The following is a 16,921-nucleotide window of genomic DNA, read 5'->3' as shown; positions in this document are numbered from 1 at the left end:
TTCAAATCCTCAAAAATGATGAAAAACGGCGCGCTATAGTATGCCGTACGATATGGGCTATAGCCCATGGTCCAAAATGATGAGAAACGAGGCTAACTTTTTTTTTTTAAATTTAAAAAAACATGGGCTATAACCCATCGTTTTTGTCATTTCGTCATTTTTTTCAAATCCTCAAAAATGATGAAAAACGGCGCGCTATAGTATGCCGTACGATATGGGCTATAGCCCATGGTCCAAAATGATGAGAAACGAGGCTAACTTTTTTTTTTCAAATTTAAAAAAACATGGGCTATAACCCATCGTTTTTGTCATTTCGTCATTTTTTTCAAATCCTCAAAAATGATGAAAAACGGCCATGGACCAATGAACCATGTAAATACAACACATTGAGCAGGGCACCTCAGGGAGATGACCCCCGTTCCGGTAAACCAGAAGTACGACACCAGTGCCTTAGTTTTTGTGTTGTCCTTTACAGGTCCTTTTGTTGAAATGTAAATTTTACATTTCAACAGTGAAGTAATATATAAAGAAGAGAAACACAAAAGCACAAAAATAACTTTACATTTCAACAGTAAAGTAATATATAAAGAAGAGAAACACAAAAGCACAAAAATAAAATTTTCGAAATACCGGTATTTGCTTTGATTTGTTAAACTTTCTCTTGCCGACCTCCCACATTTCATTCTATGATTAACAAAAAACAGTGTTGAATCTGTAAGGGTCAATTTGGTTACACGTGCGTGTGTGTGTGTGTGTGTGTGTGTGCACACTTCGATAACCAGTGTTGGACCTGTAAGGGTTCATTTGGTTACATGTGTTACACTCTCAGACTTACAGACATGGACCAAATGGTCCATTTGGTTACACTAGACCTGTACGTGCCCGTCGGCCACCATATATACTCTCAGAGTTACAGACATGTAATGGATGTCCATTTGGTTACATGTGTTACACTGTCAGAATGACAGACCTGTAAGGGTCCATTTGGTGTCCATTTGGTGTGTTACACTCTCAGAGTTACATTTGGTTAGCGTGTGTGTGCTGCCCTTGCCTTGCGACATGTGCATATGTGCAGCTAGACAGCTAGTTAACACTTTCTGAAATCCTCCAATAAAAAGACAAGGCTTGACTTTTCTTGAGTTTACTGAAGTCTCCACAGGTAATTTTGTAAAACTGAAACAGTACAGAAATAAACATAAACATGAATTAGCACACATGCCTTGTAGGCTATTTGCATTGAACTAGTATAGATTAGGAACACAAAGTTGAAACACAGAAAGCACTACAGCCACTGCCGCAGTAAGCTAACATGCAGCACATGTGCTTACACTGTTACCAAACAAACAATTAACCTAGCTTACACAGGAAAGTTGCAAACATCATTCATCATGAAATCTAAACATCCCATCGATTAACTACAACTAAAAATGTACTTACAGACGAATAATGTCCAAGTCAAAAGCGTATAGGATGAATTCTCAGCAGACCATGTGCACAGCTCACTGTTCAATGGGGAAATGCTGATTCTATTTTAGTTTCACTTCCTCTTGCTTTCATACCTGTTACCTCCACCACTAGATGGCAGTGCAAACAGTAAGAACTGTTACAATGCACTTCACATTTTAACTTAAACATTTTTAAACTATGAATTTGACCCAAACTGCCATTCAAAAGGCAGCACAGTGTGCATGCACGCCTGTGCGTGTGTAGGTGCATGAGTGCGTGCGTGTGTTCGTGTGTGTGTGTGTGTGTGTGTGCACGCTTAAATGACCACTGTTGGACCCCATGGGGATCAGGGACCTCAGGGAGCCACCCATAATCAAAATGGTCACAGCAAACTGTTGCATCACAACTGGTGGCCAACAGTCGTAACCAACACCGCCGCCGACCCACAGGAGAATACCATCGCACAGTGATATCAGACCAACCACAATCAGCCAGCCCTCAAACCAAACCCTTCAACCTAGAAGAACTCGAAACTGCAATGGGAAAGTTGAAACCCGGAAAAGCAGCAGGGATTGATGACATACTGGCAGAAATTATACAGCACCTGGGACCTAACACAAAGACCTGGCTCGTGGGGATGCTGAACACATGCATGGCACAGAAAACCATCCTTCTGTCTGGAGAAAGGCCAAAGTGGTTGCAATCCCCAAACCTGGCAAAGACCCATCATCCCCAAAGAGCTACCGACCCATTTCCCTACTCTGCATCACCTACAAGCTCTATGAGAGGCTGCTACTCCAACGCCTCATTGCCACTCATAGACACCAAGCTGACTAAAGACCAAGCTGGTTTCCGTCCCGGCCGCTCCTGTGCTGGACAGAGCTCAACCTCACCCAACACATTGAGGATGGGTTTGAGGGAAAACAAATAACTGGAGCAATATTCAGAGATCTCTCTGCTGCCTACGACACTGTCCAAAACCGCACAATGGTCAGGAAAAGCCTCCTCAACAACAGCCATGTCCAGTTAAATGACCAGAGGAGTAAATGGAAAGCCCAAAAGAACGGCCTCCCACAAGGTAGCGTGCTCGCCCCCCTCCTTTTCAATATCTACACAAACGACCAGCCACTACCCACAGAATGCCAGCGTTTCATCTACGCTGACGACCTCTGCATTACCACCCAACAAGCAGACTTCCAGAAGATACTACAATACAACCACCTGAAACCCAACACATCAAAAACCCAACTATGCTTTCACCTGAAGAACCGAGACGCGGAAAAAGAACTGAGCGTCACTTGGGATGGTCACAAACTCTCCAACCATACCCACCCCATGTAACTTGGAGTTACACTGGACAGAACACAAAAGCCACGGTCAACACCCACACCCGTGAAATAAATGTTTACACACCTCATTCAAGTTGCAGGCAGGCAGGCAGGCAGGCAGGACGAGACAGACAAGCACGCAGGCCGAGGCAGGCACGCAGGTAGGCCGGCCGAGGCAGGCAGCCAGGCAAGCACGCAGTCAGGCAAAACCAGTTTCAGACAGGCAGGCCAGGGCAGACAGGAATACCGAGGCAGGCAGGCAGGCAAGGCCAGGAAGGCAACAAAGTGCAGGCAGGGGGACTACCCTAAGGCTGCGCTGCAAGGGTTGAAGCCTGGCTTGCTGCCCTGCTGGTCTGGGCTGGCTGTTGTCTGCACAGGCTGTCTGGGCAGACCAGGCCAGGCAGACAGAGAGCCAGGCCTCGAGAGAGGCCTGGCTGAGCTGACTGAGCAAGGCTGGTATGGCTGCATGGGCTGATGTGCGCTGGCTTGGAAGCCTGACTTTCTACACTGGCTGGCTGCGTTGGCTGACTGGGCGGGCTTGCTGGCTAGCTGTCTACCTTGATCTCCGTCCTAAGAAAGAAAGACAGAAAAAGAAACACACAAATTTAGAACGACTTAAACCCTCTTAGTCTATATTTAATAAAACAATTCTGGACAGGAATCCTGTATTGCAGGGGTGCCCAAAAGGTACATTGTGATCTACCAGTAGATCACAACGGCTGTGCCTGGCCCCTCTCGGGACCCTACGTAAAGTTTTCTGACATTTGGATGACTTTACATAGGGTCCCTCTCCAGTTCGTAAGCCCACAATAGGACGCAGCTGTACATAAGACGTTGCGGCCGTGCTGCAGCGTTTTGATGGTTGTGAGATGTTTCAAAAGAAGCATATCGGCTATAGGAGACCAGATCATTTTCATTTGGCACAGAAGCCGTTAACAGCTTCTGCGCCAAATTAAAATTCTCTGACGTTTCCGTGGTCTCCTATAGACGATATGCTTCTTTTGAAACATCTCACAACCATCACTAGCTGCAGCACGACCGCAACGGAGGTCATGTACAGCTGCGTCCTATTGTAGGCTTACGAACTGAAGAGGGACCCCATGTAAAGTCATCCAATTGCCCCTGTATATAATCTATCACTTGAATTAAGGTGACTTGATTGATTGACATAACAATAAGGCCTGTCAGCTCAAATGTTGCACACAAACATCAGTAGCTGTTATTGTGACAGTAATAATTGCTATAGTGTGTGTTCAGTAACAGTGTTACAGTACTGTACTGTACTGTACTGTACAGTAATAATTGCTACAGTGTGTGTTCAGTAACAGTGTTACAGTACTGTAGTGTACTGTACAGTAATAATTGCTATAGTGTGTGTTCAGTAACAGTGTTACAGTACTGTACTGTACTGTACAGTAATAATTGCTACAGTGTGTGTTCAGTAACAGTGTTACAGTACTGTAGTGTACTGTACAGTAATAATTGCTATAGTGTGTGTTCAGTAACAGTGTTACAGTACTGTACTGTACAGTAATAATTGCTACAGTGTGTGTTCAGTAACAGTGTTAAGTAACAGGAATATTCCTGTCTCTCCAGCTCTTTAATAAATAGAAAGGGTTTTTTTTATCAGGTATGTGACACATTTTCAGCCAATCAGGAGAAAGTAGCTATTTATGAGCTTAATGTTCCAGTTCTATTTGTGTCTGTTACAGTCATTACAATTCCACTTGTTTAATCTGTATCCTGACTGCGTTCCTGATTGGATAAAATTGCAGTTTCAGAAAAAGCTTTTTTCTGTTTAACAAAAAGCTGGAGGGAGGGGAGACCTCTGACCTCTGAACACACACTATAGCAATGATTACTGTCACACTATAGAGCTATTTAACACTGTTACTGAACAAACACTATAGCAATGATTACTGTCACACTATAGAGCTATTTAACACTGTTACTGAACAAACACTATAGCAATGATTACTGTCACACTATAGAGCTATTTAACACTGTTACTGGACAAACACTATAGCAATGATTACTGTCACACTATAGAGCTATTTAACACTGTTACTGAACAAACACTATAGCAATGATTACTGTCACACTATAGAGCTATTTAACACTGTTACTGAACAAACACTATAGCAATGATTACTGTCACACTATAGAGCTATTTAACACTGTTACTGGACAAACACTATAGCAATGATTACTGTCACACTATAGAGCTATTTAACACTGTTACTGAACAAACACTATAGCAATGATTACTGTCACACTATAGAGCTATTTAACACCGTTACTGAACACACTCTATAGCAATGATTACTGTCACACTATAGAGCTATTTAACACTGTTACTGGACAAACACTATAGCAATGATTACTGTCACACTATAGAGCTATTTAACACTGTTACTGGACAAACACTATAGCAATGATTACTGTCACAATATAGAGCTATTTAACACTGTTACTGAACACACACTATAGCAATGATTACTGTCACACTATAGAGCTATTTAACACTGTTACTGGACAAACACTATAGCAATGATTACTGTCACACTATAGAGCTATTTAACACTGTTACTGGACAAACACTATAGCAATGATTACTGTCACACTATAGAGCTATTTAACACCGTTACTGAACACACTCTATAGCAATGATTACTGTCACACTATAGAGCTATTTAACACTGTTACTGGACAAACACTATAGCAATGATTACTGTCACACTATAGAGCTATTTAACACTGTTACTGGACAAACACTATAGCAATGATTACTGTCACACTATAGAGCTATTTAACACTGTTACTGAACAAACACTATAGCAATGATTACTGTCACACTATAGAGCTATTTAACACTGTTACTGAACAAACACTATAGCAATGATTAGTTGATTACTGTCACACTATAGAGCTATTTAACACTGTTACTGAACAAACACCATGTTTGTTCAAACACCATGTTTGTACCATGTTGATGTTTTGTATGTATTACTGTAGGAGAGCGGTTAGTGACTGTGCCTTATTAACATTAGTGGTAGTCCGTGGCTCAAAAATGTCCCTTATGAAGTTACTTGTTCTGTTTATATATGTTACTACTACTTTATAAAACCGTGATCCGGTAGCCGAATGGTTACAGTCGATGGTTTCTGAACATTGGGGCCCGGGTTCTCTCCTCCCAGTCGAGGACTGAGTTTGTTTTCTTCTTAACAAACATTTTTTTTTTGCATCAAGTCGAGGTCCTTTATTCATTCAGTATCTGAGCCACGGACCACCATTTGAGGCTCAAATACTGAATGAATAATGGACCTCGACGAGATGCTAAAACAATTGTTTGTTTGTTAAGAAGGAAGCAAACTCTCAGTCCTCGATGGGGACTAGAACAAGGCACTTTTGTCTACTAACCGCCGAGAGTAACCATGGAACACGGTTTTACACAGTAGTACGAACATAATATATAAACATCACAACAATTAACATCATAAGTGATAACAGATGTTTGAACAACAACAACATTAAGTATTAAATAACATTTCATTGTTTACCTGCTGCTGCTGCTGCTGCTGCTGCTGACACGACGATGACGACGGTCTTGGACCAAACCCGACTACACGCGTCTCTTCCGTATTTGAGGGGAGCGTCACTTCCTTCCGGTGTGAGGCCACGTGAGTAGACGTGGAACTTCCTTGACGCGTGGGTTCAAACTTGTTATATAGTGTCTGAAAGAATGACTCAGTTGTTGGCAATCTGTACTTTACTTAAGACTTAGAAACGTAACAACAACAAGCATCATGGATCGCATCTTCATAACATGACGAGAACATCCGGGTAACTCACTACTATGTGACCTGTAACCCACAGCCCCAAGATGGTCCGTTGCTGCCCTCTAAAGGCCTGGCTGCATTGTCAGTTATTGGAACGTCAGCTAAACCCAATATATCACAAAACTCCTCTGATGTTTTTCTCAATCATTGATTCACAATACCAGAATGCACTTTTAATCATAATACATGAAGCTGCATTACACTGCAACCACACTGTGGCTACCTTTTTATTCACAATGCAAAGTTATTGTACTCCTAATATATCATGGTGTAGTCTAGCTCTGGTCCATAGCTCTAATGGGCATTAGAACTATATATGGACCTGCTGTAGTCAGCACAGTAGATTCATATTTCAATCGATCTGGGATGTTAAAATTGTGCAAAACTGTGTTCAATTAATTGCCTCTTCTGCTACATTAAACAGCAGTTACTTATTATTGAGACTCAGAGCATGTTGACATGAATAGCTTGGTTAATCGCATCTCTGTGTTATAATTAATGGGTTTGATTGATTGATTAAATTAATATTTTATTAATAAATGTAGAACAGTAGCCTACAAGTACCGTCAAAATAATTCACATGCAAGTAAAGGCATGGCGTTAGTAAGTATGTAAGTAAATTGTATTTATAAAGCACCTTTCGAAACAAGGTTACAAAGTGCTGAACAGTGACACAATATAAAACAATCAGGTTAAACAAACATAGTAGTAAAATAATGCAAGAAATATACTGTATATACCGGTATATATATATATATATATATATATATATATATATATATATATATATATATCAAAAAAGAGAAAAACCTTCCAAGGAAGGGACTGCACACTCCAGGGAACAGAGACGGACAACTTACTGCATCATACTTATTTATTAGCATGACGTGTTTCGCCGTGAGCTTCGTCAGGTGCTAAACAGGTGTGAATGTGGCATGCATATATAGGCACAGTCATTATACAAAACCACCCCCCCCCCCCCCCCCCCCCCGGGTGTGGCATCAATTATTCAATAAATATTCATATATGGGACACATGAACAAACAGATACCAATACACAATATAGAGATAACAGATAAAATATCATGGGCCTCATCCTATAGGGAAAATATGGAGTAGTTCAGGTCAAATAATTAGAATTAGGGCAACCACATCAATAAAGGATACACACACACACACACACATATACATACATACATACATACATACATACATGGACTCAGGGGGGTGGACGCCTCTGCCTTGCATAGTCCCCAGTGAATAGGCATTTTGCCCTTCACTGGTAACCTTATTTTGGATTTGTTTTAAATATAGGAAGGTTTTATGGGCTGGGCTTTTTACTAAAAAGCCCCCCCTTTTAAAATACTACACACATACATACCCACCTACATACATACATTTCAGACGTTTTAGCAGTTTTTAAGGACCCACTTTTAGGCCAGTGCACCAGAGCAAGCTTTTGCCTTTTTTTAAACCCCACCCATTTTAACCAAATACATACATTTAGGTATGCGGTCTAGCTTAACTTGGACTCAGGGGGGTGGACGCCTCTGCCTTGCATAGTCCCCAGTGAATAGGCATTTTGCCCTTCACTGGTAACCTTATTTTGGATTTGTTTTAAATATATGAAGGTTTTATGGGCTGGGCTTTTTACTAAAAAGCCCCCCCTTTTAAAATACTACACACATACATACATACCCACCTACATACATACATTTCAGACGTTTTAGCAGTTTTTAAGGACCCACTTTTAGGCCAGTGCACCAGAGCAAGCTTTTGCCTTTTTTTAAACCCCACCCATTTTAACCAAATACATACATACATACATACACGCCAAGCGTTTGAACGATTTAAGCCATTTTGGGAGGCGGGAATTCAACCCCTTTTGGTGTTTTAAACATTATGTTATAATGTAGCTATTGAAACATAGCAGATCTACAAGCTCATAGCGCGCCACTCTATTTTTGAAAAATCTTCGAAAGATATCTTTGAAAATATTTATTTCAGAAAACTGGGGGATTTAGAAGATTATTTTTAAATTTTGAGGTCAGGCCATCTCAGAATCTTTCCGCCATCTTGGATCTTTCCTCGTTTCCCCAAATTAGTGCAATTTAGGCTGATCCTAAAGGCTGATCTATTCTACACACTGATCCTGCCATACAACATATATTCTATACACACTGATCCTGCCATACAACATCTATTCTACACTCTAATGCTGCCATACAACATCTATTCTACACTCTAATGCTGCCATACAACATATATTCTATACACACTGATCCTGCCATACAACATCTATTCTACACTCTAATGCTGCCATGCAACATCTATTCTACACTCTAATGCTGCCATACAACATCTATTCTACACTCTAATGCTGCCATGCAACATCTATTCTACACTCTAATGCTGCCATGCAACATCTATTCTACACACTGATCCTGCCATACAACATCTATTCTACACTCTAATGCTGCCATACAACATCTATTCTACACTCTAATGCTGCCATACAACATCTATTCTATACACACTGATCCTGCCATACAACATCTATTCTACACTCTAATGCTGCCATGCAACATCTATTCTACACTCTAATGCTGCCATACAACATCTATTCTACACTCTAATGCTGCCATACAACATCTATTCTACACTCTAATGCTGCCATGCAACATCTATTCTACACTCTAATGCTGCCATGCAACATCTATTCTACACACTGATCCTGCCATACAACATCTATTCTACACTCTAATGCTGCCATACAACATCTATTCTACACTCTAATGCTGCCATACAACATCTATTCTATACACACTGATCCTGCCATACAACATCTATTCTACACTCTAATGCTGCCATACAACATCTATTCTACACTCTAATGCTGCCATACAACGTCTATTCTACACTCTAATGCTGCCATACAACATCTATTCTAAACTCTAATGCTGCAATACAACATCTATTCTACACTCTAATGCTGTTATACAACATCTATTCTACACTCTAATGCTGCCATACAACATCTATTCTACACTCTAATGCTGCCATACAACATCTATTCTACACTCTAATGCTGCCATGCAACATCTATTCTACACTCTAATGCTGCCATACAACATCTATTCTACACTCTAATGCTGCCATACAACATCTATTCTACACTCTAATGCTGCCATACAACATCTATTCTACACTCTAATGCTGCCATACAACATCTATTCTACACTCTAATGCTGCCATACAACATCTATTCTACACTCTAATGCTGCCATACAACATCTATTCTACACTCTAATGCTGCCATACAACATCTATTCTACACTCTAATGCTGCCATGCAACATCTATTCTACACTCTAATGCTGCCATACAACATCTATTCTACACTCTAATGCTGCCATACAACATCTATTCTACACTCTAATGCTGCCATACAACATCTATTCTACACTCTAATGCTGCCATACAACATCTATTCTACACTCTAATGCTGCCATACAACATCTATTCTAAACTCTAATGCTGCCATACAACATCTATTCTACACTCTAATGCTGCCATACAACATCTATTCTATACTCTAATGCTGCCATACAACATCTATTCTACACTCTAATGCTGCCATACAACATCTATTCTACACTCTAATGCTGCCATACAACATCTATTCTACACTCTAATGCTGCCATACAACATCTATTCTACACTCTAATGCTGCCATACAACATCTATTCTACACTCTAATGCTGCCATACAACATCTATTCTACACTCTAATGCTGCCATACAACATCTATTCTACACTCTAATGCTGCCATGCAACATCTATTCTACACTCTAATGCTGCCATACAACATCTATTCTACACTCTAATGCTGCCATACAACATCTATTCTACACTCTAATGCTGCCATACAACATCTATTCTACACTCTAATGCTGCCATACAACATCTATTCTACACTCTAATGCTGCCATACAACATCTATTCTAAACTCTAATGCTGCCATACAACATCTATTCTACACTCTAATGCTGCCATACAACATCTATTCTATACTCTAATGCTGCCATACAACATCTATTCTACACTCTAATGCTGCCATACAACATATATTCTACACTCTAATGCTGCCATACAACATCTATTCTACACTCTAATGCTGCCATACAACATATATTCTACACTCTAATGCTGCCATACAACATATATTCTATACACACTGATCCTGCCATACAACATCTATTCTACACTCTAATGCTGCCATGCAACATCTATTCTACACTCTAATGCTGCCATACAACATCTATTCTATACACACTGATCCTGCCATACAACATATATTCTATACACACTGATCCTGCCATACAATATCTATTCTACACTCTAATGCTGCCATACAACATATATTCTATACACACTGATCCTGCCATACAACATCTATTCTACACTCTAATGCTGCCATACAACATCTATTCTACACTCTAATGCTGCCATACAACATCTATTCTACACTCTAATGCTGCCATACAACATCTATTCTACATTCTAATGCTGCCATACAACATCTATTCTACACTCTAATGCTGCCATACAACATCTATTCTATACTCTAATACTGCCATACAACATCTATTCTACACTCTAATGCTGCCATACAACATCTATTCTACACTCTAATGCTGCCATACAACATCTATTCTACACTCTAATGCTGCCATACAACATCTATTCTACACTCTAATGCTGCCATACAACATCTATTCTACACTCTAATGCTGCCATACAACATCTATTCTACACTAATGCTGCCATACAACATCTATTCTACACTAATGCTGCCATACAACATCTATTCTACACTCTAATGCTGCCATACAACATCTATTCTACACTCTAATGCTGCCATACAACATCTATTCTACACTCTAATGCTGCCATACAACATCTATTCTACACTCTAATGCTGCCATACAACATCTATTCTACACTCTAATGCTGCCATACAACATCTATTCTACACTCTAATGCTGCCATACAACATCTATTCTACACTCTAATGCTGCCATACAACATCTATTCTACACTCTAATGCTGCCATGCAACATCTATTCTACACTCTAATGCTGACATACAACATATATTCTACACTCTAATGCTGCCATACAACATCTATTCTACACTCTAATGCTGCCATGCAACATCTATTCTACACTCTAATGCTGCCATACAACATCTATTCTACACTCTAATGCTGCCATACAACATCTATTCTACACTCTAATGCTGCCATACAACATCTATTCTACACTCTAATGCTGCCATACATCTATTCTACACTCTAATGCTGCCATACAACATCTATTCTACACTCTAATGCTGCCATACAACATCTATTCTACACTCTAATGCTGCCATACAACATCTATTCTACACTCTAATGCTGCCATGCAACATCTATTCTACACTCTAATGCTGCCATACAACATCTATTCTAAACTCTAATGCTGCCATACAACATCTATTCTACACTCTAATGCTGCCATACATCTATTCTACACTCTAATGCTGCCATACAACATCTATTCTACACTCTAATGCTGCCATACAACATCTATTCTACACTCTAATGCTGCCATACATCTATTCTACACTCTAATGCTGCCATACAACATCTATTCTACACTCTAATGCTGCCATACAACATCTATTCTACACTCTAATGCTGCCATACATCTATTCTACACTCTAATGCTGCCATACCTCTATTCTACACTCTAATGCTGCCATACATCTATTCTACACTCTAATGCTGCCATACCTCTATTCTACACTCTAATGCTGCCATACAACATCTATTCTACACTCTAATGCTGCCATACAACATCTATTCTACACTCTAATGCTGCCATACAACATCTATTCTACACTCTAATGCTGCCATACAACATCTATTCTACACTCTAATGCTGCCATACAACGTCCATTCTACACACTTTTTTATGCGTATGCTCGGAGGTATATATATACTGATTTTGAGTGTAATGAAGATATGTATCAATGCCGGGGTATAACTTTCGATGGCGACGTAATAAAGATGACATACTGTACATGCATGTATACATACAGACATTGCCTTTAACCCATTCTGACCGGGCACCCATTTTGGTGTTATAGCATCATGTTATGCTTTAGCTATTGAAAAATAGCAGATCTACAAGGTCATATCGCGCCACCGAGTGGCGCGATACGAGCTTGTAGGTCTGCTATTTTTGAGAAATTCGAAGAGCGACTGACATTTTTTAAAATCTGATCTCAGGTCAGAATGGGTTAATCAGACCAGTGTGTGTCCAGTGGAAACCTCGTATGAATCTGATCTCAGGTCAGAATGGGTTAATTCACCCGACACTGAAACATAATTACGTCACCATCCACAGCCAACCAGACATTGAAACGTATCTTAATTACGTCATCATCAACATCTAGTGTATATACATACACCTCCGAGCACACGCATGAAAAAGCCAGCACGACAACAATACTTTAACCCATTCTGACCTGAGATCAGATTCATAAGAGGTTTCCACTGGACACACACTGGTCTGATTATAACCCATTCTGACCTGAGATCAGATTCTAAAAATGTCAGTCAGCTCTTCGATTTTTCAAAAATAGCAGACCTACAAGCTCGTAGCGCGCCACTCGGTGGCGCGCTATGAGCTTGTAGATCTGCTATTTTTCAATAGCTAAAGCCTCACTAATAATCATGATAACATGGCACGATGTTTTTATACTCAGTCTGTGTCTCATAGGAGGGCTGTGGGCAGTTTAGAAACCGTCCTCCAGTGACATCATCATTAGGCAGATTATTTTTAAACAAGCTTTTTTTTACAAAAATGTTTAGATTTTCATTATCGTGAGAACGATGGCTTCCATGTTCGCATTGCAACTTTTCAGGACTAGAAAGCCTGCAGTTTTTATTAGCTTGTATTCCCCATCGATGATGTCACTGGAAGACGGTTTCTGATCTGCCCACAGCCCTCCTATGAGACACAGACAGAGTAGAACAAAATTGCGCCATTTTTCATGATTATTAGTGAGGACCTATTATATGAAGATAGGTTGAAAAGTGGTGAAGTGGTCCTTTAACAAAAAAATTATAATTAATTGGAACTGGCAAACTGTGAATCTAAAATGAATTGTAAACCAAAATTAAAAATGAAATGAAGATAAAAACGGAACAATACACAGTCATATCAGAGGAGCCCTTTGGAACCCACATTGCTCTCTCTGTGGGATCCTCCTGTTGGACTGGTAGCCATTCTTCTGGCTCCACGTCAACAGGCTCCGCCTCTTCTTCAGCCCCAGCTGGTAGTTCAGAGTTGGCGGCCGCCACAGACTCGTCCTCGACCTCTTGGAACCACGGTGGCTCTGAGCAGCGCGCGTGTTCGTAGAAGGCTGCAGCGCCTGGATCGGGAGTGGGGTCTACATCCAGTTGCTCGACTGCGGCTTCCGCCGCTTTCTCCGATCCAGGCCTCTCAGGCGGTTCAGGGTTTTCATTTGCCAGAGACGACGGGTCCTCGTCTTCCTCCCGTCTGAAGCCAGAGCTGTGTTTCCGTGCATGCAGGGTGTGTGACCCGCGTGGAAATCCCTCCCCTGCCAACTCAGTTCTCTCCTCCACGTTGAGATGCCAGATGCCACGGACAATTATGGGCCTCTTACTGAGTACCTTCTGTACCGGTTCAGAGTTGTCAAATACCACACAGCCAAAGTTAGGGAGCTTCCCGCCACTCGCGATATTGAGCTCCAGGACCACACCGAATTGCTCAAAGAACTCCGTGAGCTCAGCCTTGTCCACTTCATGAGGGATGTTTCCCACAACCAGTTCGTGGGCGTTGCATTTCCTCACCCGTGCCTCCCCTCGCCTGCCTTCTGACACTGGCCTGCGTCCTCTACGCATGGCCAGAGGGCGTCCAGGTGGTCTCTGGCTTGGTGGGCCTCGCGGTACACCCTTTGCTGCCGACTTTGTCTCCGGCCCGTCTGGGCCAAAGAGCTCCAGGAAGTTGTCGAGGAATTCCCGCGAGTTCTCTTCCCACTTGAGGATGAGTTCGTGGCATTCCTCCTCCACCTTGTGGACAAGGTGCTTGGATTTCTCCTCCACCATTCGCACCGTCTCCTTCATCTTGTCCACCTGGTCCAGGAGCCGGTACTTGTTGTTATTAATAAACCCGACGTTTAGTTCTTCGGGCGTGAATCCTCGCTGCAGGTTACGCCGCGCATAGAAGTCATAGTCTCGGACGATACGAGCGATCAGGTCGGACGTGGAGATGCCCTCTGTTCTCCGGGTGACCACGAACATTCCCGCTTCCTTGATGTGCTTATAGATATCCTCCGAGTCTCCGGAAGTGTACGGAATGTCATCGTGGGCCACAAAGTCGATCTTGTGCTTCCTGAGGAAGTCCGTGGTGATGGTCCAGGGAGCGTCGCACAACACCTCGTCGACGTAGCGGCAGTGCCTCACCGCTTCGTAGCGCTCCGTCTCGCTCATCACCGTGAGGCCCTTGTACCGGTGAGTGAGCTCGTCGCTGCAGACTCCGACGAGCAGGTGCGTGTTGGGAAACAGGTTCTTGGCCTGCATCAGAGCGCGAGCGTGTCCCGAGTGGAAAAGGTCAAAGATGCCATCGGCGTACACCCGTACCGGCCGGTGCGCTGGCGTACCCCTCTCCGCCTGGGCAATGGTGAGCTTGTCGAGGGGCACTTCCACTTCAAAGACTTCTGAAGCCTTGGCAAAACTGGCCGGCTTCTTAATACTCATGACAAAGTGTTCCGGTTCCCTGTTTATATACTTACCTCTGCTGTGCCTTATTCCTATCAGCGCACTCAAACTTTAAAAGCTCAACTTTATTGTAATCATTATCTGATGGTGTGGTGACTAATGACACCGCCCGGTGGTAAATGTGGCAGGAAATCTGTCCTCGGCCTTCTTTCTAATTAGGTCCAACTCAAAGCACTTCCAGAGACCCCATTATCATTGGGCAATCTATGATGTCAGTACTATCATGTCAGACATCTCTATATTTGGGCGGAAACTGACTGACAAGACAGAGAGATGGATATAGAAACAGATCTGTGTGTAACTTATACACACTCATCTATGACGTCAGTGGTCTCAATACAGTCTTGTCTCTTCCGGATAAGTGCATTGTGCATGGGTGGCATTTCCAGCAGTGAATCTTCCCTTCCCGGGCCACATAAGCTGCTTCATACTGGGGGGATCCTGAGGCGCTCCAAGGCCGCTCCCATCTGGTCCTTGTTTTACCCGGGCCCTCTCTGTCCATGTCCCGAGAAGATCCTCCCAAAGGAGACGACCAGGAGACATCCGTGGACATTCCTGTACAAGTATTTGATTGTAGATGGGGCCTTGGTTGGTTGGTCTGTGTTGTTGTTTCCAACTATAAGGTACAGCTGGTGATTTGCGTATTGCGACACGTTCTAATCTCAAGGTGGAACCTAAGAGTCCATTTGGTACCCATACAGTAATGGGCACCTGTGGCCTAATGCACACCAAAACTGGGTGTCCTTGAAATTAACCAATACTTTGGACTTGCTTTGTATGCGGAACGGCACATATAAAAGTAATATGACAGCGCAGCAACAATATGATGTATACTGGGATGCTGAACCATGATTTTCAATTTAAATTATTTTATGGAGCCTTTGAACTGTTCATCCCGAGACCCAGAACATAGATTGATAGATTGATAGATGTCGCCAGGGCCCAAACCTACAAAACCACATTATCAAAGTGATGCATTGTGAGCTTGCACATCTGCTATTTTCACGTGTTTTAAATGCATGGCATCGTTTAGATATTTTGGAAAATGCCTGAAATTCTCAAAGTCAAAACATTTATTGGTAAACTTTTAAAATAACAATTTACATTACATAACTTTTTTAAATAGTTATTTAAAAAGTGACGCAGCAAAAACAAAAATAAAAGGATATTTTACTCATTGTTTAGGAAACGCTTCTCTTCATAGGAGCCCCCCCACTGCCCCTGGACTTCTGTCCACTCGAAGGACACTGGTTCTTTCGCTCCTCCCTAATTACCCCTAATCATTAGACAATTGACACTGGGTGTTTTTTGACTACATTAGACTCTCTAATGTAACCTTGGGCACTACACTCCCTCTGGCAACCTGGGGAGTGCAACGCTCTGACCTCATGCTTCCTTCAATGCATGAGGAGTCCAAGCCGCTTTCTTTTCACCTTGGACGAAGCTTGTGGATGGAAC

This window comes from Protomyctophum bolini (genome assembly GCF_963924005.1).
Source record: "Protomyctophum bolini genome assembly, chromosome: 15".
NCBI lineage: Eukaryota > Metazoa > Chordata > Actinopteri > Myctophiformes > Myctophidae > Protomyctophum > Protomyctophum bolini.
The sequence above is the reverse complement of the archived record's forward strand: the minus strand, read 5'-3'. Positions refer to the sequence as shown.